Below are 27,984 nucleotides of genomic sequence, written 5' to 3' on the forward strand. Positions count from 1 at the left end.
GTAGACTTTACTGACTACTTTATCTCCGTTACGTTAACCATGACTGGACAGGGCATTTCAAATTGAGAAGCAGCTTCTGTGCCCTCAGATACTGGATGCCCCGTCTATTCACAATCAAGGAGATAACTGGCTTGTGACATACCAGAGACATATGATATTTAAACTGAAAGAGATAGTTGTACATAGATTGCAGTATAATGCTAAAAGGAATGGGGAAAAGAAACGTCCACCAGGGCCAAGTGGTCTGTCCATTTCCAAGACATCTCCATCAACGTGTCTTCACTAAGGGGCTGAATTCGATTTTGGCTGAGACAGTACACTGTAGGAACAGTGACGAAGTACCCCCTCTACCAAACTCTCGATCTGGCCGCACAATTTACAATTAGATGGATCACCAACGTTTATATTGAAGGAGTAAAATTCAACTGCCTGAGCGAGTAGGGGCTTATCTATCAGAAAGGGGGGAAATGAACCACATAAGTCACAATACCAGAGTCTCAGAACCTTTTGTCCCGGAGACCCTCAACCACACGTTCACAGACGCGGTTTATGTAATCTCCACTTAGTGTGGTTCGGTGGATAGCGTCATCATCAGGCCTTGTCACTTGAGTGTCCTGTTCTACAAGTGACATCAAAACCTTCACCAGGAGGGAGACCGGCTGTTGACAGTGGTAAGTGATTTAAAATTATCTCCTATCCTTTATGTGAATCTTTATTGGAGGAAAAGAGTAGGATTAGGATAAGTCTATAAACAAAACGGTGTTTAGTGAATGAGTCACGACACCTAGTGGTGAGGTCGACATGTGTTGGTCTGGAATGGCCCCTACACATCTATGGCCTTCGTCAGGAACAAATAAATATATATGGAGGTCTTGTACTTCGGGGCTTCCCAGATAGTGTGTGATTGGTGAGGAATATAACTTAAATATACATTTTATTTGCATCATGGTGTGGAGAAATGTAGGACAGGGGTTTAAGCTTGGCTTTAAAACTTCCTGTGCAGTGCTCCTGCATGCATCTCTCTAACCGAATGTTGTCAGAAGTCATCTGACCATCCGCTATATTTACAGTGAGCAATCAAATAGCTTTTTCTTACTGTCCGTTACACCCGTAAAAAGATAAAAATTACCCCAACTCCATGAGAGGAAAAAGACCTATGGTGTGGTGGTCATTAGTTTTCAACAACAAGACTCCCGCTTTTGGAATTTGTTTTTGAAAAATAAACAACTTTGGAAAGGTTTGATGGCCGGCGTCATGTTTGACTGAGGGATCCATCAAGCTGCCTTGATGACAGTTCCTCAAAATGTATAAAGATGTGAGCAGGGCAGACAGACCGCTCTAAATTTAGTGGCTGGAGTAAAGGCAGAGTGGCATACGTAAAGTCCTCTGCCACCCTGTATGTATTTACTCCATCCACCAAACCCTAAATTAGGGCCTTAGTCTTCAGTTTTGCCTTCAGGCATACATTATTTATGTGAAAATCTGTGTCCCTGTTGGAATTATTACAGGACTTGGTGCTTGTAAAAATGATGAGAGCATGAATTAATAGTTGAACAAACTTCAAGGATGGCTATATTCATTAGTGATGAATGTACAAGAGAGAGTTCGGACAGATGTAGACAGTTTACAACACTTTTACAGACTGGGGTTGCAGACAGCCATAATGATGTCATAAAAATGCCAAGAGTTACCAATATTATCAAAATGCATGCCTTCCACGGGTGTCGCCCACTCTGCTGAAAATGGCCACCATTTTTTGCCCATATTGAAGTCTACACCATTATTACTACACCAAGTTAGGTCTCATCAGCCAGGTATAGCTTGGTTCAAGTGACAGTGTGCATGGGACCCACAGCTGGGCATATCCATCACACCTAGAGCAACGGACTAAAGTTAACAAAAACTGATGGATGGCATACTTCAATTAATCTCAGTCAAACGGAGGTGGCATGGTGGGCGAAAAACAATGGACCGGAGTGCGGCCCAGGGCTATTGGTAATGGCTGAACTTAATTCAAAGACTCGATCCATCACTTTGTTGTTGAAGTTTCCACCCTAAGTGTGATGGGTTATTGTGCCACTGAAACCAAGCTACACCTAACTGAAGAGCTCCATCAGGGCAACACCGGTCCTGGGTTACTTGTGCTCCGGTTTAGGGAAGACCTGCCCTGGAATTCGGACTGGACCGCTCCTATTGGAGCGAACTTCAAACTGATTTGCATATTGCTGGGTCCAAACTGAGGTAACATGGTTGACAAACTGTGGACTGGAGTGCAGCCCAGAACGATAGCCAATGGCTGAGATTGATTCAAGCACTCTATCCATCACCTTGTTGTTGTTGCAGTGGCCACCTTAAGCGCAACAGGTATGCCCAGACATGGGTCCCGCGCTCACTGTGCCCCTAGAACCAAGCTACACCAGACTGAAGAGCGCCAATCATGGTGTTGATTGCTTGTGTTCCAGTTCAAGGAGGACATGGCCTGGCACTTTGTGTGAGGATCGGTGCTCGAGGCACCTGCATAACCTACAACTACCAGGATGCAACAGGAGAGAAGGCGGAGCCGAAGCTATTTAGGGAGGCGACGCGCGCAAACTCATGTGCGTAATCCTGGATTCGAACCTGTCGAACCAGTTTCCCGGCGACGCGGACGGAGGCTCACAACCTTGGAGGCGGCAAGTTTTCAAGGACTTCGTGTGGTTCCAGGACGGCGTTGCCGTACTTTTCGTGTGCTCATTCGTCGTGTAGGAGAGAGGAGGCTCATTCCTAACGGCTCTCGTTGATGGAAACGGACCTCTCCTGATCGGGCGTTCCCAGCAGCAGTTCCAGTCCGTGAGTAAAGGGGAACGTTTAAATCCGGAGCCTTGTCAACCCCAGCGCATCTACGTAGCAGCGGAATTCTAGCGATACTCAGAGTAGCGGTTACGCTCGAACTCTCAGTGCGAGCCACAACCACATTTGTTCGTATTCCTTTCATGACATTGCTTATTTTCTGATCGTTAACCCATAAACTTTCACGTTCACGCAGAGTGAACCTTGGGTCAATCAAAGTCCTCCCCGTGACATAAAGGCCATCAGAGTTCGATACCTAAACGGGAGGAATAACATTTGAGACCTTTTGTTTTTGTACACGTTTCTAGACAACGAGCCTTGATGAAACAATGGAGATACCCTTTCTTTATTTGATGAACTGCTGGTACTGAGAGGGAGAATCATTCGAACCCCTGGTGCATTGATACTTAGGAATCATTTGTTTTCACTTACGGATTTGTAGAGTTACAAACAGGTGTGTTGGGAACCAGGTGTGTTTCATTGCTTTAGTGTAAAAAGACCTTCATAAGATTAACGCTGGTGTGTCTATTTTATGTGATATGAGGTAATACCAAGTTATTTTGAGGAAGACATAAGTGGCGTTTTGTTTTAACGTTACAGGTACTGGAGAACACCTAGAGAGAATTAACAGAGTGTAGTGTTGCATGCTTCTGTTTTTTAACAGTGTGTGTTTGTATTGCAGGTTCTACTCTCCGCTGTTCCCTTCCTACCCTTCCCTCACTTGATCGTTCTAATACTCCTTACAATTATTGTTGGAGTTTGGGGAGACCAAGGGGTGGAACCCTTGTTGCATCGCTCGAACCCTGAGGAGCACCCATTTTGGGACAGGAACGTCACACTTTGGGCTCGACTGTTCCTATTGGAGCAGGGTCAGGACTGATTTGAATGTGAATCGGTCCAAACTGAGGTGGCACAGTGGCCGAAAAATGATGGACTGAAGTGTGGCCCAGAACGATTGCTTATGTCAAGCACTCCATCAAAAACCTTGTTGCAACTTTCAAAAAGTGGCATTTTCAGAATAGCAATTTAAAAAATGCCTTCACCATTAAAGAAGATTTTAATTTACAATTCAAATGAGTGGAAGAAATGTTTCTGTACTTGCTCCCAAACTGAATTATTAGTTATAAAGTGAAATAAGCTAACCCAGTGTTAGTTTATGGGAGAACTAATCTTACTACAGTGAAATACTATGGGGGGCATTTAACACTGAAGTACATATCTTACTTTTTTAAAACCAGACAGAGTCCTAGTGCCAACAAAAATGGATTCAGTAAACAAATTGGCTACTAAAGGCAAAAATCTTCGCAGGGATGGTCATTGACAACATGCACCCCCTTCCCTTCTGCAGAAATTAGCGAGATGTACCAACCCTCATGGGAGGTCTAATCTCTAAGGCAGAAAAACCTGGTGAGACCATCAGCACTGGCGTTGTCATTCCCAGCGCGATGTTCCACCGTAAAGTCCATTCCCTGTAGTAAGATGGTCTGGACCACCTCAACATTTTTGGATTCTCCTCATTCATCTGCACCAGCCATCTGAGGGGTCTGTGGTCTGTCTGAACCCAGATGTGGGCCCAAAACAAGTTTGGCCTCAACTTCTTCAGTGACCAGAACACTGTTAATTTCTCCCTCCACCTCTGTTCCTTGGGAAGTAGCCTCCAACAGATGAAGGCTACAAGTTGGTTCAAACACTTATCATTAAGCATTGAGAGGACAGTCCAAATGTCATGCTCTGAAGTGTCTGTCTGCAATAAGAATTCCTTCAAAAAGAGCCTTGAGAACTGGTTCTTTGCACATGGCTCTCTTCAGGGTATCAAGTACTTTCTGGCACACTTCTGTCGAAATTATCTTCTTGGGCTACTTCTTGGAAGTTAGCTCAGGTAAGGGGGCAAACATATCTCCTGTAATAGCCAGTGAAGTCCGTAAAAGCTCTCACCTCAAGTCTGGGTCTTGGGGATGGGAGGGGGGTGTTTACCAAACAAGGACGGTCTCTTGCTTGGGCAGGTGGGGCAGTACTTTGCCCCCACAGGCTGGGTGGTCCACGTATACAACTGATCCCTGCTCTATCTGGCACTTACTGAACTTGCTAGTCAAGCCTGCCCTTTACAGAGAATGAAGAATTGCCCAGAGGTGGGGCAGATGACTATCCCAGCTATAGCTGAATATAACAATGTAATCCAGGTAGGTGCCACTGAAGTCCTACAACCCAGCTAGTACCTGGTTGACCAACCTCTGGAAGGTAACAGGGGCATTTCTAAATCAAACAGCATCACTCTAAATTGAAAGTGTCCCTCTAGGGTGAGGAATGCCCACCTCTCCTTAGCCCCCAGTTAAGGAAATCAGCTAGTACCCTGATGTCAGGTCAAAGGTACTTAGAAACAGGGCAGCTCCCAACCAATCAATGAGCTTATCAGCTTGGGAGATTGGGTGAGCATCAGTCTTGGTTACCGCTATTAAGGCCCCTGTAATCCACAGAGAAACTTGGTTCTGGAGTGGTGGCTGATGGGGCAGCCTTGGGTACCAGTATTATGGGACTGGACCAGGGACTACAGGTGGGCTCAATTGCCTCCAAGCATCTTGGACACCCCATTCTTAATGCTGGCTGTCACTTTGTCAGACAGCCTATACAATATCTTTGCTGACAAATATGCTGTTCCCAGAATATATATCATGGCTACACCAATAAGTGATCCCTGGTGTCAGTGAACAAAGAGAGGTGTACTGCGCCAACAAGGGGAAACAGTCCCTCTGCTGCTCTGGAGTCAGGGTAGAGGAAAGGACAACTGGCTTATCATGCTGTTTGGAAACAGAAGGTCAGGGAGGGGCTTGCTCTCCTCCTCCTCCTCACCATCATCTGTCATCAAGAGTAGCGACTTTCAACGTCTCAAAGAGGGCCTTGAGGCAGTTCACATGTAAAACCATTAGGGGTTCCTAGATGTCTTCAGGTCCGCCGGGTAGGTAACCTTCCCTTTCAGATCCTTGAATCATGAGGACTGGTCCACTAGTCCTTTAACCCCTTCAATGCTCATGACGGAGCGGTTCCGTCATGAGCATCGGTTGGGCTGTGCTTATGACGGAACCGCTCCGTTATGAGCACAGCCCCTGGGGGAAGCGCTGGCTCTCGCCCCCTGGGGCATCGATCTTGCCCCCACAGAGGGGGATGGCAGCGGAAGAGTTTCCGCTGCCACCCCCGAGCCCCACCACGCTTCCCCATGACATCAGCGCGCACAGCGCGTGCCGTCATCAGGAAGCGTTGGACGCGCTGGAATTAATTTCTTCCAGCGCGTCCAACGAAGGAGGTACGTGTTTTGCCTCCAGTGGGGCGGGGGGGACAAATTCAGATGCCTTGAGGCATCGGGGGAGAGGATAGAGTATTTCGTCTCCCCTGATGTCTCAATGCTGGGCATTCCTGCACAGCGTCGCAATCGTGGAGCAGGGATGCCCCACTATACACCAGGGATTTTTTTTAGCGTAAAGGAAGCGACCCCTTGGGCCAGGGTCGCTTCCTGGGGGCCCAAATGTCAATTAAGACTTTTCTGCCCCCCCCCCCCCGGGGCAGATCGGTCTTTTGTTTAGCCGTTTCTGGTCCCAGGGGGGGCAGAAAAGCCCACTAGACACCAGGGATGTTTGTTTTGCGCAAAGGAAGCGACCCCTTGGGCAAGGGTCGCTTCCTGGGGGCCCAAAATTCAATTAAGACTTTTCTGCCCCCCCCCCCTAGGGGCAGATCGGTCTTTTGTTTAGCCGTTTCTGGTCCCAGGGGGGGCAGAAAAGCCCACTAGACACCAGGGATGTTTGTTTTGCACAAAGGAAGCGACCCCTTGGGCAAGGGTCGCTTCCTGGGGGCCCAATTTTCAATTAAGTCTTTTCTGCCCCCCCTAGGGGCAGATCGGTCTTTTGTTTAGCCGTTTCTGGTCCCGGGGGGCAGAAATCCCACTAGACCCAGGGATTTATTTGTGCTTCGAATGGGAAGCGACCCCTTGGGCAAGGGTCGCTTCCCAGGGGGACATTATTATTTTAGTGTACTCTGCCTTCCCTGGGGGCAGATAGCCTAGTTTTTTGGGCAGAAACCCCCACTAGACACAAGGGAAAATGTGAAAAATATGATGGAAGTGACCCCCTGGGCAAGGGTCACTTCCGGGGGCCATTTTTTTTAAATTGGGAATTCTGCCCTCCCCCGGGGGCAGATCGGCCCCTTTTTTGCCCTTTCTGCCCCCAGGGGAGGCAGAAACCCCCACTAGACACCAGGGAATTAGTTTAAATAAAAATGGAAGTGACCCCTTGGGCAATGGTCGCTTCCAGGGGGCAATTTTATTATAATATGTATTTGGCCCCCCCGCCCCGGGACAGATTAGCCTGGTTTTTTTTTTCCTGCTGTTTTCTGCCCCACCTGGCACACAACCCAATTGACCATTTGGGTAGTAACATAGCATGTTATAATGTTTATTGTTATATTTTTTGTGAATTGCAATGTTTTTTTTCTTTTTTACTTTTTTGTTCTAGGTGAAGGCTTTTGCTCTTTCCAGTTTGCGGTTTCGTTACTGGTGGCTCTACTGTTTGTGTAGTTTGGTAAGAGACTTTTTTTTGTACAATGTAAATGAGTTTGATTGTTTCTGCATGAATTTTTATTTGCAAATGGTGTAATAATAGCAGTATGTTTGGTTGTTGAGTGTCAAAAACTGTTTGCATTTGTGCTCGATGTGTATTTTGTTGTCCTGTGAGTAATTTTTTTTTTTTCTTCTTTCTAGTTGGATATCGTTGGTTTTTGCTGTGTCACTGCAGAGTAGGTTCTGGTGAGTGTAGATGTCTCTTGTAAGTGAATTCTATAGTTTTTGAGTACATTGATCTTTGTGATAAAGGTACACATTTCTCTACTTACTTGGTTTGCACATTGTTGGTTGTTGTTGACTTGTTTGTGCAGTCTTCTATCTTAGTAAGTATAATGGCTAGCTGCAGGATTACTGCTCAGCAGGTTGTTGGTTTGCTTTTTGAGTCTTCCTCTGACCATGGTTCAGAGACTGACTCTGCATCTGAGACAGAGGAGGCAGGGGACGATTCTGGCAGTGAGTTCTCTCTCCATATGGAGTCATCGGATGATGAAGATACTCTTAGTGTGGATGAAGTGCCTGTGTTAGAGGAGGAGACTGATGTGCTGATAGTCCGGCAAGAGGCATCTGGGCTGCAAGGCTTCCCGTTGGTGTAGTGCGGCAAGAGGCTCCCGTTGGTGTAGTGCGGCAAGAGGCATCTGGGATGCAGGTTGGGGCTGCAAGGCTTCCCTTTGAAAGTGATGACCTCTGGGTTGCCCCTGGCATGGTGCAGCCGGCATTGCCAGACTTTACTGGTGTTCCAGGGTGTAGAGTGAATACTGAAAACTTTTTGCCGATACATTTTTTTCAGTTGTTTATGGACGATGTGTTTTTGGCAGAGATTGTTGAGCAGACTAATTTGTATGCCGAACAGTTTTTGAGGGACAACAGTGCCAGTCTTAAGCCACACTCTAGAGCTACCCGGTGGACTCCCACAAATCTTGAAGAGATGAAGAAGTTCTTGGGTTTAACTTTTTTGATGGGCTTGCTAAGGAAGCCATCAATGTCTTCATATTGGTCTAATAGTCCCTTGATGGCAACTGCTATTTTTCCAGCAGTCATGAGTCGTGACAGGTATTTGCTTCTGCTTCGGATGATGCATTTTGTTGATAATGGTTTAGCGTTGCCACGAGATCACCCTGAGTGTGACCGTCTTTTTAAGATTAGGCCTGTCCTTGATCACTTTGTTGATCGATTTTCTGAGATCTATGCTCCTGGGAAAGAAATTGCAGTGGATGAGTCTTTGGTGTTGTTCAAGGGCCGCTTGGTTTTTAGGCAATACATTCCTAGTAAGAGGGCACGCTATGGAATTAAGCTGTATATGCTGTGTGACAGTAGGACTGGATATGTCTCTAATTTCAGGGTGTACACCGGTAAGGAATCCAGGATTAACCCCCCCTGGTTGTCCGTCCACTTTTGGAGTGACTGAGAAAATTGTTTGGGAACTTGGTAGAGGATTTTTTAACAAAGGCCACCATTTATATGTAGATAACTTCTACACTGGTGTGCGGTTGTTCAGGGAATTGGCCAAAGTGGACACTGTTGCTTGTGGCACAATCCGCTCTAACCGTAAAGGATTCCCAAAAGAAACTTGTTTGTCAAAAGCTTGTGCGGGGACAGTGCAGTGCGTTGCGTTGCGAGGAGCTTCTTGCTGTGAAGTTTTCAGACAGGAGAGATGTCTACATGCGGACTACCATCCATGATGAAAGCACTGCACCTGTGACTGTTTGGGGTCAGGCCGCTGAAGCGCGCAAACCTGTGTGCATTTTAGACTATAATAGGCACATGGGTGGTGTTGACAGAGTAGATCAGAGGTTGGAACCTTAAGCTGCTCTTCGTAAGGCTTACATTTGAAGTTGGCTATCCATCTTTTCCACTTGGCAACCTTTAATGCTTTTGTTGTGTTCCAGGATTCTTGCCCTGAGTCAAAGATGACTTTTGCTAAGTTTCAGGAGTCTGTAATAGGCAGCCTTGTTGTAGTGGAACAGGCAAGTGTTCCTAGAGTTGGAGTGGTGGAGGATGTTGCTAGATTGAGAGATCGCCACTTTCCTGATCACATTCCTCCCACACCCTCAAAAGATTTTCCCAGTAGGAGATGTAGAGTCTGTTGGCGAAGAGGTACGCGGAAGGAGATTCGTATGTACTGCCCCGACTGTCCTTCTAAACCTGGGCTGTGTGTCCCTGCTTGTTTTAGAGCGTACCACACGCAAAAGAATTTTTGGGAGCATTCATGAGTGGTAAAGTGAACTGCCTGGTCTGTATTCTTTGGAAAATTTGATTCTGTTTCAAGGTCGGCGTTAGTGAAATGTATTTAGTTTCTGATTTGGTGTTTGTAGATTTGTATCTATTTGCGATTTGTTTGTGTTTTTATTTTTGTCTAAAAAAATCCGAAATGTGATCGCGGTGTGTGTAGGCTGGCGCTTGGCTGTTGATGTGTGTGGACTGGCACTTGGCTGACGGTGTGCGTGGAATGGTGCTTGGCTGGCGGTGTGCGTGGACTGGTACTTGGCTGGCGGTGTGCGTGGACTGGCGGTGTGCGTGGACTGGTGCTTGGCTGGTGGTGTGCGTGGACTGGAGCTTGGCTGGCGGTGTGCGTGGATTGGCGATTGGCTGCCGGTGTGCCTGGACTGGCGATTGGCTGGCGGTGTGCCTGGACTGGCGCTTGGCTGGCGGTGTGCGTGGACTGGTGTTTGGCTAGCGGTGTGCGTGGACTGGCGCTCTCCTAGCGGTGTGTGTGGACTGGCGCTCGGCTGGCTGTGAGTAGTGACTTGCTGCTGGTCACTACACACACTGCTAGCTGAGTGCCACTCCACGCAATCCATCTGCTTGTATATTTGCTGTGTCCTGAATGTGGGCGTATGAAAGTGATGGGTCCTTGAATGGCCCGGTGTGCTGGTGTGAGTTTTGTTATGTGATGGGCCCGCGGCTGACGGTGTGAATGGTTTTGTATGTCTCACACGTATGAAAGGTGTATGAATGGCCTGTAAAGAGGTTGGTGCCTTGTCGTGGCTTTACAGCTCAGGAGCTGTGAGTCAATGGTTCAGTTTCTCGCCCTTTCAATTATTAACAGTGCATTTCATTTTTGTGAAATCACTTGCTAATACAATTGTATATACTGAACCATCACTCACCCTCGTGCCAAATCCAACCAGTAAGTGTGTGTACTTGAGGATTAGATGGCTGTGCAGTAATATTTGTCTTTCTGAAGCAGGGTGTACCTTGTCCCTTTTTGTGAATTTTGTAATGTGTTGCTTTTGTGCCTGGTGGTGCGAATGGTCTTGTTTGTATCACGAATGAAAGGTGTGTGAATGGCCTGTAAAGTGGTTGGTGCCTTGACGTGGCTTTACAGCTCACGAGCTGCGAATCATTGGTTTGGTTTTTTGTGCATTTAATTATTGACAGTGCATTTCATTTGTGTGAAATCTCTTGTTAATAAAATTTAATACACTGAACCATGACTCGCCCTCGTGCCAAATCCAACTAGTATGTGTGTGTGTTTGAGGAATAGATGGTTCTGCAGGAATCTTTGTCTTTAGTTTCTCTGCCAAGGTACACTTTCCATGTAAGAATAACCCACCAACTGTAGATGTTGTCGGAAACCCATGGGAGTTCATGGTGATGTCTCTCTTGTGAATTCAAAAAGTTTTTTTATCCCCAATGTCCTGCAAACTTTAAAATGTCTGTCACATTTTAATTGCAATATTGTTCCAAAATTCTCACGCTGTAGAAACAAACAAATAATTATGTCTAAACAATCTGGTTTTGCAAGGGGTGTCACCTGGGTTTTTGGCCCGGTTCTCGGTGGCCATCTTGGGAAACCTACAAAACCCATACATTTCTGAAAACTAGACATCCGGGGGCTTCCAGGGAGGTATGGCTTGCATGGATCCCCCAACGTTTCCTTACCCCAAATCCCCTGCAAACCTCAATTTTAGCTGAAAGAAATCACTTTTTTCACACATTTTGGTGTGGGAAAGTTGTGGCATCACCGGGCTCACACAAATTTACCACCACCCAGCGTTCCCCCAGGTCTCCCGGTAAAAATGGTGCCTCACTTGTGTGGGAGGCCCAAGTACCCGCGACAGGCAAGGGCCCAAACCTTTTTTTGATAGGCAATGTTGATTTCGCCTCACAACATTTTGAGCCCTTGCCTGTCGCGCGCACTACCCCAAATAGCCCAAAAAAGGCTTAGCACAGGAGGGGAAAAGGCCTAGCAGCGAAGGGGTTAAGGCCCGGGCTCCACAGGCACAATAACCCACACTTTCTGCCAGGCAGATACTCCACCTGGCCATATCAGTGTTTCTGGTCATACTATTGTTTCATAACCTCCTGGCTGGCCCCCAGAATCTCAGTGGCCTCTTTCCAGAATCACCTCATTTGAGCCCGGAGGGCCAAAATGTAGATCAGTACATTTTGAGGGGGTGCTTGAGAGCTTGCTCTCATCCTCCTTTATAAGGTTGAGAGGTCCACACACAGGGTGGCCAAACAGACGGTCAATGGGATTGAATACCACTCCCTTCTGAGGGTCCTTCCCGTGCGGAAAAAGAAGGCTTTGATGGAGTACATCCCACTTACTCAATGTGTCCTGATCAGCCTAAAACATGCCTTCAGGGTTTTGCTGAATCTTTCAACAAGCCCATTAGTCTGGGGTTGGTATGGAGTGAAGAACTTTTGTTACCCCCACACCCGGCTCACAGGAACTTCATATAGTCAGAAAGTTGGTGCTCATGTCAGAAACAGTCTCTTTGGGTAAACCCATTCAGGTAAACATCGCCATCAGAACCGGGTCACTGTGCACATAATCACAGTCCTCAGAGGAATGGTATCAGGGTTCAGAGTCCACCAATATAAGGATGAACCTGTTGCCAAGAGCAGTCTTGGGGTCCGGAGGCCCAACAATGTCAATATACATCCTTTCAGAGGGGGTTCCTACTGCAGGGAATGGAAGCATGGGGGCCTTGTGCTTTGCCCTGGACTGCCCACTGGCCTGGCAGGTTATGCAGGATCTGCAGAATGCATCGGATTGCACTCTCATCCCGGCCAATAAATGTGGGCGACCAATCAATTAAAGGTTTTGGCTTGCCCCAGATGTCCTGCCAAGGGAAAATCATGAGCCAACTCCAGAAGGAAGGCCATGTAGCAGTGGAGGACCAACACATGGGTTGCTCCAGGATCTGGGACCTTACACTTGCTATACAAGAGACCATTCTCCCAAAAGAGAAAGTGATCACCAGACGAGCGGCAGTTGTCTGTGTCTCCGCCTGGCGCCATACACTCTCAAGAGAAGGGCACTCAATCTGTGCTTTGCAGAACTCTGCCTGGGACAACCCCCGCCCCCTTCAGTCTGCCACCTGGCTAACTCAGGAAGGTCCCCCAGAGCAGCAATGTCTTCCCCTGTAAGTTCTAGGGTGTCCTATTAGGATCAGTCACCTCCTGGACTACGAGACTATCTAAGGAAGGTTACCCATGCCCCTGCCATTTCTCTTATTGGTAGTTACCTGGGCCATTTTTTCAGGTTCCATTTCCTTTGGATTCCCTTGGTGGGCTGCCATGGACCTTCTGATCAGGTACACCCACTCAGGCAAATCCAACATCTTCATGTGTGGCCTGAGCTCTACCTCTATCCAGATGGTGTGCTCTAGGTCATTCCCTAACAGACACTCAAAATCTTTGATACCTTCGGGTCAAGTTAGTGCTATTTAAAACTCCGGGAAAATAAAACCACTGCCCATTGATGGGGACCCACTGCCTATACTTCTTGGTATTGTCAGGTATGTGAGCCTTTGCCCAGACACTAGGATAATCTCTCCACTCCTCCCCCAAAACTAACTAGGGCAACCTACTCCAGAGCGCTACATTGCCTTACCAGAGGTAGGTTCACTAGTAGGAGGAGGAAGCTTCCGGTGCGAATAGATGGGATCCCCCTTACAGTGCCCATTTTGTTAACACTCATTGCACTTGGGCCAGAAGTAGCGCGGGGTATTTTCCTTATTAAAACTACCTTTCTTTTGCTCAGGATTGGACTGGGACTTCCTCCCCCTGGAAACATGTTTGGAGGCCTTACGAGAACTTTTTTGGTTTATCTTTGTCTCTCTCTCTTTCTTCTAGAGGGTACCCTGTTCAACCTCTGGCGTCCCCCCTCCCCCGGTACCTTCTTGTCGACCCCGGTGCGGAGCAAGAGTTACACTTCTTTGGCAAGCTCTCTGAATATAGTGAGCTTAGGAATCAACTATGCGTTGGTGCAGTTCTGAAAAACAATTACTGAACATGTGCTCTTTGAAGAAAAGATTGTATAGCTCATCATAATGATTTGTGTTACTGCCCTTCACCCAACCACACCAGTGTCTTACTGAAATACTCTAAAAACAATTTTTTAAAGTAAAATCGACCCAAGAATGGTTAGACTGCTTCTGACTGTGTCTAAACCTTAACCTGTACTTGTACTTGTCTGGGGTGAGGTATTGTAATTTAAAGAGAGAGACCCCTTTCAAAACCAAAGGGATAGGGTACTCTTAACAAGTAAAATGTAAATTCCCTTTGGAACAAATCTTAATAACATGTACCATACTATGAAAACAAAATAAAAGTAAACAGCATTTACAAGAGCCCAGACTAAAGGGTTAAATAAAATTCTAACACAGAAACTAAAGATATATTATAAAGATTTCTTTAATTAAAATTGCATGAAAATCAATAGATTCACACAAAAGCAATTGTCTCATTAACACATACAATCTGTGTCAGACAAACTTGATCACTTCCACATGTAGGACAGAAAGTTTTTTATAAAAACATCAATACATAAATACAAAAGAGAAAACACAGTAATAGACTCCCATCAGTCAGTACATATCATCTGTAGTAGTGAATTAATGGTCTGTTTTAAACTTCTATTTGTACAATGACTCAACCATATTCCAATAGAGATTATGTAAGTTACAATTGCGTCGACGCGTTTTGATGGGTTATTCCAAAAATGTGTATACCACAACAGTGAAGAATTTGCAGGACGTAGGCTGCATTTGAAACAGCACACTGCGGAGGCGAACCATCCATTTGTCCCCCGAGGTTGTTGCATAACAGAGCTCCGATAGTTGGTCTATCGCCAGATTGGTCAAGGGGATAACACTTGGACACTTTATAAAGTGGAAACTACCAACATAAATACGGACCCTTTCACTGGATAATATTTATGTAACACAAATAAAAAGGTCCCTCACATGTGGCAGCTCTGTCTTTTATAAGAAACTTCTTTGAATAAAATTGAAGATATCAGACGATTTGAAAATAACATACGATCGAAACTGAAATCTATGTATAAGGACCATACAGAATCAGGAAAATAATATATTGAGAAAACCTTATTGTATCATTTGTCTTGAAAAAGATGGAAATATTTGGAATAACCCATCGAAACGCGTCGACGCAATTGTAACTTACATAATCTCTATTGGAATATGGTCGAGTCATTGTACAAATAGAAGTTTAAAACAGACCATTAATTCACTACTACAGATGATATGTACTGACAAAGACTAATGATGGGAGTCTATTACTGTGTTTTCTCTTTTGCTTTTATGTATTGATGTTTTTGTAAAAAACTTTGTCTTACATGTCGAAGTGATAACGTTTGTCTCAAACAGATTGTATGTGTTAACGAGACAATTGCTTTTGTGTGAATCTATTGATTTTTATGCAATTTTAATTAAAGAAATATTTTTAATATATTTTTAGTTTCTGTGTTAGAATTATATTTAACCCTTTAGTCTGGGCTCTTATAAATGCTGTTTACTTTTATTTTGTTTTCATAGTATGGTACATGTTATTAAGATTTGTTCCAAAGGGAATTTATATTTTACATGTCTGGGGTGAGAACATATATTTCACAACCAGGGCTTCTTTTATCGGGCATATTTCATCCAGCCCCTCTTTCCCAGAGCAGATAGGGCATCCTTCTTTGAATTGGGCATATATGTTTCCACAGACTAGACCCCAAATCCTCATCAGGCACTCAGTCTTTGGGTATATGGACCGGTTTACCTTCCTTAGGCACTCCACTGTCACTGCCATTATCTTCACTGGCTGCGGGAGGACACACTGCTCCATTCCCTGGATCTGGAAGGGGACCCCATTCTTGAAGGCCCGCTCTCCTTTGGCTCTGGGGCCATGATCGGGAGGTCCTCTCCTTCCTCCTCCACTTCCTCCTGCCCTCTACATAATCATCCTCCTCTGTGATACGGACTGCAGCAGGTGGGCCGCCTCCCAGGCTCCAAGGGCTATCTAGTACTCCACTTTCTCGGGTCCTTAGGCTACCTTCATCCCCCTCTCCTTCCATAACTTTTTCAGCTCCTCTGCCACAGTGTAGCCTTCAATGTTGGAGGTCTCTTTCCATTTTTGGGAGACAAAAACATGAATCCCAAAATGTGAGGCATGAAGTGTATTGGAAAAAAAAGGAAAAATGGCCAATTAAAAATTAAGGAGAATTGAAAAAAATATATATTTTGATGTGAGATGCTAACAAGGGAGTTTTGGTTTAACACAAATCAGTGAGTGGCACTGCCTAACACAAATACTGAATCCCACCACTGAACACCAATATATAAAACTGGGTTATTAGTTGAGAGGGGTGATATTTATAAAGTAATCAACAATACTTGTCAGGATGAACCACAAGAGTCACTAAATAAACCTGTGCCTAACCCTCTGGTAGCTTGCCACAAATCAGTCAGGCAAAGTGTCAAGTATTTATGCAGCCCTCAAACAGTAATAAAGTTATAACACAACATAATCTCAAACAAAGCTAGAAAACAGAGGATATTTTCATAAGTAAAATGAGACCAAAATGACAAAAGTCCAATCAGTAGAACCGAAGTATACATTTTTAAAGCTTAAGGTATAATCGCGCCTAAAGGTGCAAAGCACCACCTGCAGGTATCTGGTTACGATGGACTGAGAAAAAGCTACAAGTTCAAGCCGGCCACAATGGAGGGCAGGTTGGGTACAGGACCAGGTGCGGTCCACTGCGAGTTGTACCTTCTATCCCTGGTGCGGGGCTGCACAGTGCTGCGTGCAAGGCTCTGGTCCGGTCCATCGGCCGCCGATCGGGAGCTGCAAGGTGCTGCTTCGGATCCAGTGAAACAGTCAGTTGAGCAGGGAGGAGTACACTCCGACTCCCGCCAAGGGTTTAGGACCTGAAGGACAGCACTTGGGGGCCATGACTCATTCGTGCAAAGGCTGTCCTTTTTCTCATGGACTGAGAAAAAGCTACAAGTTCAAGCCGGCCACAATGGAGGGCAGGTTGGGTACAGGACCAGGTGCGGTCCACTGCGAGTTGTACCTTCTATCCCTGGTGCGGGGCTGCACAGTGCTGCGTGCAAGGCTCTGGTCCGGTCCATCGGCCGCCGATCGGGAGCTGCAAGGTGCTGCTTCGGATCCAGTGAAACAGTCAGTTGAGCAGGGAGGAGTACACTCCGACTCCCGCCAAGGGTTTAGGACCTGAAGGACAGCACTTGGGGGCCATGACTCATTCCTGCAAAGGCTGGCCGAGGGGACCGGGTCAGGTCCAGTTGGGTCTGGTCTGCTAGAAGGCAGGAGAGGTCTTTGGAAGATTGTTGTGTCCCTGTAGCTGAAATAGGAGGTTAGTCAACCGACCCTTAACGTCACTTCTGGGGTCCTGGGTTAGTCAACCGACCCTCAACGTCACTTCTGGGGTCCTGGGTTGAAGTCAAGCAGGTCCAGTCTTCCTTCATCAGACAGCAGGGCAGTCCTTCTGAATTTTCTCAGGTCCAGAAGTGGTCTGAGTGGAGATTCTGAGGGTGCTAGTTTTATGCCCAGTGCAAGCCTGCACATTTGAGGGTCCAACACTCAACTGGTTCTTGCTATTTCTTCCCTTATTCCTGAGTTTGGCTCCAATCTGTCTAGGGGGACAAAGGGAAGGCAGGCCCAGGTGAGAGCTGCATCTGCCAGTTATGGGCAGGCCTTTTCAGAAGTCAGGAGGGGCTAGGTACAACCTTCAAGCTACCCTTTGAAGATCAGGAAAGGAAGAACTTTCCCCACAGCCAAGGCCATTTAGTCCCATCTGGAAGGAATACACATCACAACACAAGAGTGTCATTAACCAGACCTTCTAGCAATTTGCAATTTGCAAAATAATCACAAAATCGGCTAAAGAGCACGATGACCGAGATATTGATCTTTTTGGCCACGAAAAAGGTCTCCAGCAGGCAGCAAAAAAGTTGGTGACATCTTATTGGCTGTAGCGCACACGTCACTACGTGACGCCTTACAGCCGTAATGGCTGCCGGTTTACTCCTGCATTTAAATTGAGGGGTAACACCCAATACACCCTTGAGGGCTTGGGCAAATGGAATATAATAGTAGAAGGCCAACAAGGGATTTTGTTTCAACAAAATTCAATACAATTGTGATGTACAAAGTAACTATTACATAAGTACTAGAGGGAAATTAATCCAAACGTAATTCAGTTGGATACAACAAATGATGAAAAATAATGTAAACACACACGGGGTATTTTTTAAGTGAAAGAATCACTGATTTTTGTCTAGAAACAATTCATAAAAAGGAGTACACATGACAAATAAATGTATAATGTAACATGAAGGGAAAGAAAGTTCAATATTATCCACAAATCATGACATTACAAAAAATCCAATCCAATAACTATAACAGAGATATATCTCGTGTTGAGAGAGCAATCAACTGTGCAGCTATACTGTGGAAATGGACGATATAGTCGACGTTTCGGTCTGTTGAGGCGTCAGTCAGTCAGACCATCTTCAGGACAGAGGAACAGTACAAAAAGACTCCTGTATAAATATGATATCTATTAATTACATGAAAGAAACCATAAAATTCTCTTTGTGGTCAACAGAGAAATTAAGGGGATAGCCCGTGTGTGAAAAAGCAAACCTCTTAAAAGGGAATTGTGGGAGAAACACCTTTAGCCCAAGGAACAAAGACGATGTTATGTTACTACATCATTCAGTAAGAAAAGGAGGTGCTTTAGTACATTGATAGTCGTGTCTACTTAAGTTAGACTGAAAAAATGAGATGCGCTTACTCGTAGTTTATTATGGTATTATAAAGGAGTAATCACTTCCTCTTTAAGCATGGATTATGCTTCATCTAGAAAGCGAAGGACAGTGGTCATAATGTGCCTTAGAACCAAATAATGAATAATGTATGTGTGTATTTATTAAGTATATCGTACCCGATTTTATTTGGATAGGCGTATACCAAGTGAGGCCTGTAGCAGGACAACCAGTGGACTTCAGAATGTTGCCTATTCTGGTATTCTATGATTCAGAGGGCCAAGTGGTCCTTCTTGTGAGCGATTTTTCACTCCAGGAAATCTAGAGAATTCAAGTCAATCATGGTGAAAATTAGATGGGCACATCACGCTAAAATTCTGTATACAGCCATTGATGTATGAAAGTATACTAGCGAGAATCTACAAAGAATTTGCCAGTCCGTTGAGTGACCAGGAAATGGGCGTAGTAATACATTACACGACCCTTCTATATTAATATATGCTGTGCGAGGAAAGGCAATTGATGTAAAAATTAACATGGTGGCAATTACGTCCAGTTTAACCAAGTCAGTCAAACGCACAAACAATGCATAGAGCCATTAGCATTGGGAATGCGCTGCTAAAGATTAAAAAAATTAATTTAGAAAGGCAGTTAGTGACTGGACCACGACTACCCGAACAATACATTCAGAAATCTACCCTTATTTAAAAAGTGCAGGCTGGGGAAGGTGATCTAGTTAGAGATAACCTTCTAAGTGAAGTGGGTAAACTTGGCCCTACATTATGGGGTGGTCAGGACCATTACTTACGGTTTTAGTTTCACAGAGCCGAGGAAAAGTTAGAGTGCCATCGATCGGTGGAAGCTCGGTCAATTTCAACAGTTCGGCGGCGTGTATTTAAAGACGGTTTAATGACCACAGCTGTTAACAATTAGGGTGTTGGTTAAGTTAGTCAAAAACTAATCGAAATTAGGCGGACATCTTGTAATGTCTGAATAGATAAACGCAATGGCTATTTTGGAGTTTTTATGCCATCATTGCGAGCAGCGTTTACAATAGTTTGTAGAATTGTTGATCGACGCAATCAGTAACAGTTAAGATGAAGAGTGTGAGGTATAGTGATTCTGTGTTTTAGAATTACTCGAAAGAGGCGCCTTACACGGCGGACATCTTGGAACAGTTAATGTTAAGAGAACAAAGTCGGAATAAGCTCAGGAGCGAAACCCTGAACGGCAGACATCTTGGAGCGGTAACAATGTAGCGGGGATTTAGCTATTTCAAACATTACACATATGGAATTACGATATGTGTTATGTGTTTAAGATGACAATAGTTTGTTTTAAATGACAGTATAAAGCGAAACATCGCTTGCCTGTTATTAAATTTTTGTCTTTTGCTCAGGATTAAACTAGAGAAGAGCGAGATTAAATAGTGACAGAGAGTAACAGAGAGCATAGTGACAATACATAACAGCTCATCATGATGTTAGACAGGGTCAACTCATCAACTAATGCGGCATGATAAACCAAAATGCTAGACATCTTGTGGCAAGTTGACTAATTGTTATACATAGATTGACAGTGTTAACAAAACGATATAAAAAGTACAAAAAATACACGCATATTACAGATGCTTACAAAGATGGAATGCGAAATCAAAATCACATGTTCATAGAAATTTGTGCTATTATATAGCATTGTTAAACATTAAAACAGTGAATACTTCAAATATACATATGTATAAACAACTTGGGTTCTATCTCATACATAAATCAAATTTGGGTGGAGACTTTATGAAACAGATCTAAGTAAGACATGCCAAAGAATGCCACTCTGTAGCCGTGTTTAGACCTTTCTTTATATTGTCGCTCTTGCAGATCCATTGGTTTTCTTTAATCGTCAATATTCGATCGACATTGGCTTGTCTGATGGTGGGTTTAACTACTTCAATGACTAGCCATAGCATCTCTTTTTCGGTGTGTTGGAAACGTGTATAGTGCGGCAATAAGATTCTATCATGTTGCACCCTAGCTTCGTGCACCGGCTTGATGTAATGTTATCATGCGTGCACGCAGGCCCACTGCGGAATATGCTCTCGTTAATTTTTGCAGCATTTACAAATTCCTTTCCCCTTCCAACTGTTTTAAATCAATGTGAGCACGTTTCTTGTTTTTTTCTTTACTGCTTTCCGTGCAACCTTTTTCCTTCACGGAGCTTTAATGAAATAACAAGGGATTTAACGCCCCAATGAGGCACAATTAGACACCACCAGATGGCTTGCAGAGTTACCTGCTGTGAGAAGGTGGCCTAGTATATGCTGTCCACTAATTAAAGTGGACACCCTGTACCAGTCCACACGACCCTTATGATGTATGAGGTCAAAGATAACCTTATTGAAAGCTATCCTAGTGGTAGCTATGGAGAGCAGCCTTTCCTACCTACAATGGCGGATCAATGAACACTTCAAGAATCGACACAGGGGAGGAGCCAAGATGGCGATCGGGACGGCAGCGTAGGCTCCCGGCTCCGTGAACCTCCACATCCCGCACAGATATCCTGCATGAGATCCTTAGCCTGCGCTATATGCCCGTGTTGGTGGCTGAGAGCGGCAACCGATCGTGTGATTCTGAAGTTTCTGGCGGCGGTACCGCCGGAGAAATGTCCATTTGAAGTTTGCGGCCTGTGCAACCCTGGAACCGGGACCTCGGGTGGACAACATGGCCGGGCGGCAGTTCAACAACAGCGGCCATTGGTGACTGGGTGGAGTCGGAGTACCGGAGCGGTGCGAATATTGGCCTGAATTTCGCTGTGGTCATTCCTACCACTGAGCGTAGCGGAACGAGTGCATGCCCGGGGTGGCAATTCCAGGATTCTCCGGTAATTGCCTGAGCCTTCGCCGGTGAGCTGCCCGGACGCTGCCCGTAACGCGTCCCGATTTCCGCGGGCTGCTCCCGGATTTTCGCGGGCGCTGGTCCGAGGTGGGGAGGACTGTTACCTGTGGCCACACACTGGATATATATTTTTGTCTGCCCCCGGAACCCTGTTCCAGTGACATGGAACTTGATGCGCCTGGGCCTGAGTCCCGGTCCCAATCTGGGATGAACCTACCCGGCGGCCATCTTGCTAGGATGGAGTCTATCATCCTGTCCACTGGGTCTCAGCAAGATTGGGAGTGTGTGCCTGAGAGGAGCGGAGCGGGCGCCGGGAGCTGGGCTGGGGTACGGTGACCTTCTCGAAGCTCTCGGTGCCCTTCATTCCACCCTGGTTCACGGCGCCTCGGTATTGGGGAGAAAGCTTGATAGTGTTGCTTCAGCGTCGGAACAGTTGCGATCTGCCTGTCCCCAGGCACACAGGGACTTGTCACACTTCACACAGGAGGACAGTGTCGTGGCCGCCCCTGTGAATAGGGGAAAGCTGGAAACTTCGGACAATGTGCCAACTTGTGATCGGCTGGCTGTGGGTCCGGTCTGTTCCGGAGGTTTTGGATTTGAGCGGGGGGTGGTGGCTTTGTCCCACGCGCAACCTCCGGCGACCCAGGCAATATTCCAGCAACAGTCGCCTGCTCTGGCTGATTCCGCCTTCCTGGACCTTGTGTGCAGTACAGATCCTGGGGCAGTACTGGGAAAGATGGTCCTCCATAATGTTGACTGTGTTGGTGTTCAGAGACGTCCACCCTACATGTGTGTGTCGCTTCCTGGTCTTTTTTGGACGCTCCTCTCCCTTGTAACATTGGACATGGCACTGGGTCGATGGGTATGCATGGGTGGATTCGCAAAGAGTGGCCAAGGATAAGGCTGATCCTTCAGAGGTTGTCATCTAACAGGCGGGCGGGCACAGGGGTTGCGTGCTCTCACGACATAACTAATAGTGTAATAGGTGCATAATGCTCCCCATTTTTTCTTTGACATGGTCGATTTTGTGTTTGTTTACTGTTTGCTTTGGGGAGGAACATATTGTGCGGGAGGGAGAAGCCGGGGGCATGTTTTGAAGGCCCTCCTCCAGTTTATTAATACTCTCTTTACTCCCCCGTCTGGTGGGGTTTCCTTTCTTACTCCATTTTCTCTGTTTCTTCTATATTTCGGGTCTGGTTCCGGGGCGACAGGCACACTGCTGGGGGGGGGGGCCGTACTCATCTGCAGAGGTACAGGGTGGGGGGTTGGGGGAGGGGATTCTTTAGTTTTTTACTTTGTTTCTATGGCCTCCTTTTTCTTCTCTTATTCTTCTTTGTCTTCTTTTCTGGGGTCAGCACGGTAGGTCTCCTTTGCCGCCAATCACTGCTTTTTTATGTGGGCCTCAATTTCCGTGGTGATTTCTGGGTCTTAGGGCAGGGGACTGCAGGCGCAAATGGCCGTGATATTCCTCCACATCCTGAACCTCCTATTTTAGCGCCATTGCCTGGATAGATTCCTGTTTATTGTTGGCGTTTACTATTCTGCCTGCCATTTTTTTTGCTGCTGGGAAATTGTTTGGCACCTGATCCTTCTATCCCTTATTATAAAATGAAAACCTTTTGTATCCTGGTCCCTATTTGGGCTGTTCAGTGGCCAAGAGTATGCTAGCATGGAGAATCTGCTCCCCGAGGTGCTGCCTGTGATTAAAATTTGCTTCTGTTACTCTGACTGCTTAGCGGCCGGCCCCGGGGGTTGTAGGCCCATACTTGTCTTTTGTTGAAATGTCAATAAAGGTTTTTACAAAAAAAAAAAAAAAAAAAAAAAGAATCGACACAGGACTCGAGGCATCTGCTTCATGGACATGAATGCTAGCCCCAGTAGCATAATAATTTCATAGGCATGAAAGAAGAACTTAAATGCAATAGAACATGTAAATGGGGTGGCCATTTTGCAATGGAAGGGCTTTTCTAGCCTTAATTAGTCAGCCTTTTCACAACCATGTAACATCGGTCTATGCCTCATCTGACTCCTAACAATATTCTTCCTCGACAGCTCACCACACTGGTTTCATCTTCCTGTACATTCAACACGTATCCGCTCCCAGATATGCTTCCACTAGGGCAATCTTATTTACTATGTAATTTTTATCCTTAATCCAGTGCACCAATGTCCACCATGGAACTAAACAACGGAGGTTCTAGCTACGGCATACTGTTAAAAGCAGACAGAAATGTTTTAAAATCAGCCTAGACTGGCCTATAAATTCCGCCACTACTCCCAGCTCCTAGATACCATGCCCCCAAGGACCTGATAAGCTCAGCACACCCATTGGCATTTTTAAGCATTTAAGACTCACAGAGATCCTACCAGATCATTGCGTCAACTTCCTCCCTTCATGTCTCTCAGTCTGGCATTCTACTCTCCCCTAGAAGCGGACAACACCCCTCTCCACAACTTTCCCCATCCCTACATACAACGCCATGATCTAACAGATTTACCCATGCTCACATAAACCCTAACCCTCGACCGCCAACCTCAACTAAGTCCTAACACCACCGTAGGCCCAACACCCCCCCCACCCCTGTAGACCAATCACTCTTCTTACATTCTACCATGGCCTCACTTACTCGTCCCTTGAAAAGTCATGGTCCTAACTCCTTCCATAGTAAATTCTTGCCAAATCTCTCCAAACATGACGCTAAAAACAACAAACACAAGCTTCTCAAACATCAGTCAGAATCACTAATAACAGACACTTATCACAGTGCAAGTCATGGTGGCTGCATAACAGACCTCATTTTCTACTCCAAAACACCTGCCAAATGGACAACCAATTTTCTAAGTAACCAAAGCCACCAACATCCCATATGGATCCAAACTCACCATATCCCTGTATCAAAAGTTTGCTGGCGAACTGTTAATAACTATCCACAGAAACTGAAATATCCTCATCCAATCCACTGAACACAACCTTTGCATTTTCGACTGTCTCTTCCCCACCTTCCTCAACTCCCTATCCTCTAACTCCAACCCCTTCACCCCTCTCAACAGTGCTGAACCTGCACTACCCCAGCTGCACATGCAGCCAAAACAGCGCCCGCCCACCCACCAATCTCCACTTCACCCAACACTCACCCCCACACCAGACACACCCCCAACAATCCCACTAAATACTGCACCTCCACACACGATCTACCCTTTAAGCTACACAACCCATACACCAACAACCCAATCACCTTCCACACAGGTTTCCTAATCCCAGAACCTCAGTCCAATCCCAACCTCTACCCCACCACAGTCTACGATGCCCACCAGTCACCCCCCCGCCCACCATCTCACCCTGAACTAACCAGAGCCCATTTTATCATCTCAATCACTCCCCTGGAACTTAAAATTAACTCCATACTAGACAAAATCACCGCTTTACATGAGGACCTCAAGTCAAACCCTAACTCCCCCTCAGGAAGGATTCAGCGAATTCAGGCTTAGTTTTGGAGGAATGTGCCTCTCCTACGAAAGGTCTTGTATCTAAAAATTAAGGAACCTCCTATACTGACCACACGCAGCACACAACCTGTAACACAGAATGCCTTTAGAAAAATGGGAATGTACCACTAGACACTGCACTGGGAAAGGGTGGAATGGCTATAAAGTTTATTTCATGTTTGTAAAGGTTATACAGCATAACACCTTATATGTTCACAAATGTGAAATTGAAAAATAAACATTCTAAAACTAAAAAAATTAAAAAAACCTCACCTTCTTATTTGTTTACCCTAAACTCACCCTCGGTCACTTCTCACCCCGTGGCGGACTATCCCTCTCAAACAATACTATCTCAAACCTAAACGTGCTACTCCTGAAATGTCTCATAATGAAGTGGAAGCTATGCTCAACTCGTATGCCACTGCCACCAACAAACCCGCCTACCATGAAATCCTGGTCATCCTCAGAACATGCAAGCTCCCTATGACCAACCCCCCACCCAAACCACCACCCCAACTCACCTTCATCCAATTCACGTAATCTGAATCCAAAGCAGGAAACACAAACTACATGCTCATAAACTGTCGAACTGCAGCAAAGCACGCCACTCAAATAGCAGAAATCATCCTACTTCACAAAATCGACCTATGCTTTCTGACGGAAACTTGGCTTAACGACCACTCATCAGCCATCTTGGATCTCCTCACCAGGTTTCTCTATCATCTGTCACAACTGCAAAGATCGCTCCGGTGATGGTCTAGCAGTCTTACACAAAAATAACCTCCACCTTACATCCTTCCAGACAACTGAATACTCAACCTTTGAATACCTAAGAGTTACCCTTCCCTCTAAAGGCCTTAACCCTCTGAAACTCTACATCACCTATCATCCTCCAGGTGAAAAGCATCAATTCCTAGGAAGAATCAACGGACCTCATAACTCAAAACTCCTTGAAAGATTCTACAGACATCATCCTAGGAGACCTAAACCTAAATCTGATTTATACCAATGGCACTACGGTTCAAACAATAGACTCCCACCTAGAATTGAAAGATCTCAATCAACACTGTAAAAAGCAAACCCAAAATAAAGGTACAACTCTTGACGCCATCATCTACAAACACGAAGACATGTCCCTACACTCCATTCTTTCCATGGACTGGTCTTGACGACCAAACCTACCTGCGAAAATATTGGACAAGAAACCTGTACCAAATCAAACAAGCAGAGCTAGAAACCCTAATTAGCTCCTAAATCATTCCCCAACCCAACCTGTCAACCACCGAACTTACCTCTCACTACAACACCAAAATGACAGAAACCCTTGACAACTTCGCCCCCCTAAAACCCACCAAAAAAGCAACAAGCGCCCTATACCGATCATGATTCAACACAGACCTTAATAATAAGAGGCAACAACTCAGACTGACAGACAGAAAATAGAGAAAACAACCCTCTCTAGCTCATCTCTCACTCCTCCGAATATAACACCTAAAATATAAAAAGCACATATACAGTGGAAAATCCGCCTTCTTCAGAGTCAACTAGACCATTCCAGAAACAGTCCTAAAGACCTCTTCAAGATCATCAAAAGCAATACCTCCTCCATTCATGAATATCCCACCCAAAGCTGTGAAGAGTTTGCTAGATTCTTCGCAGACCAGATATCAAACATTGAACTCTCGTTAAACCCCCTCCTCCCTTCCCCGAAAGACCCCGCATCCAACGCCGGTCCCTCAAATACCCCCTCACCAACTGAGATTGACCACTACAATATCAACATCTTAGTATACCATAACCACAGCGCCAACCACCTCCATTCTAAAATCAACGCAAACTGGCTCAAATTTGCAACCATATCTGAAAAGGAAGTCAGGGAAACAGTACTATTCATAAAGCCGACCTCTCACCTCTCTGACCGGCTCCCCTTCTGCTGTGTCAAAAAACTTAGTCACAGCGTTACTTCAAGTGGACGAATATCATCTAATCCTCCCTATCCAGCAGCTCCCTGCTGGACTGCCTTAAACTTAACCAAATCACTCCACCCCCCCCCCCCCCCCCCATCGCCCAAATTCTAACACCATTGATTCATCCTGACCAATGCGGCTTCATCCCACGGCGAAACAAATCGCAAAACTTACGCAGGCTATTCCACATACAAGACAGGACGGGTATGCAGTTCCCCAATGCGGCGTGCCCAATATTAGATCTCAAAAAGGCATTCGATACGCTACCACGGCCGTATTTATTCAAGGTCCTCAGTAAAATTACCATCGGACCGGTCCTGCTGGCATACACAAAACTCCTCTACACACGCCTCTCCTCTAGAGTCAGAATAGGCAAATATATCTCCCCAACATTTGCAGTGGAAAGGGGAACCAGACAGGGTTGCCCGCTATCTCCTCTCCTGTTTGCCCTAGCGGTGGAACCCCTGGCGATGCGCCTAAGACGGGAGGGCGAGGAGTGGGGAATTCCACTAGCAGACACGGTACATTGCCTGTCTCTGTACGCAGATGACCTATTAATTTATGTCCGAGACGCTACTCAAGACCTAACGTATATCTGGGGGGCACTCAGAGACTTTGCGGCCGCCTCCGGCCTCGAAATGAACTGGGAGAAATCCACGATATACCCACTGAGCCCTCACTTGGCCCCATTCGAAGTGCAGATCGGAACTCAGTCACTTGCGTGGAACGCTGAGGCGCCCAGGTATCTGGGAGTGAGATTGTACCATACCCCGAGGACCTCTATGAGGGGAACCATCGTAGGGCATTGGCGGGGCTTCGAATGGTGGTGGGATTCTGGAAAAATTTGCCCCTAGCCCCTATAGGACGAGTGGTACTGGCAAAAATGATAATGGTCCCTCGACTACTTTATCATTTCGCCGACCTCCCATTTCAACCACCATGTTCATTCTTTAAGGAACTAGATATCCTACTCACCGAGCTGATCTGGGGAGGGAGCCGACACAGGGTTGCGCTATCAACATTATACATGCCCACGACGGGAGGGGGATTGGGAGCACCATCATTTGAGGCATACTTCCTGGCGGCCCAACTACAATGGTTGTCATACTGGACAGCGGGACGCCATACAGGGGAGACCACCACCGTGGAGGGCCACATAGCGCTGCCGGCAGCCCATAGGA

At 45.9% G+C, this 27,984-nt stretch overlaps 1 protein-coding gene across 2 annotated transcripts in view; it reads right to left on the minus strand.

The window, feature by feature from the left end:
* Positions 1-27,984, minus strand: part of FANCM (FA complementation group M) — a 797,274-nt gene that overhangs the window by 736,370 nt on the left and 32,920 nt on the right. The window lies entirely within an intron of this gene.

Source organism: Triturus cristatus, chromosome 9 (genome assembly GCF_964204655.1).
Source record: "Triturus cristatus chromosome 9, aTriCri1.1, whole genome shotgun sequence".
Taxonomy (NCBI): domain Eukaryota; kingdom Metazoa; phylum Chordata; class Amphibia; order Caudata; family Salamandridae; genus Triturus; species Triturus cristatus.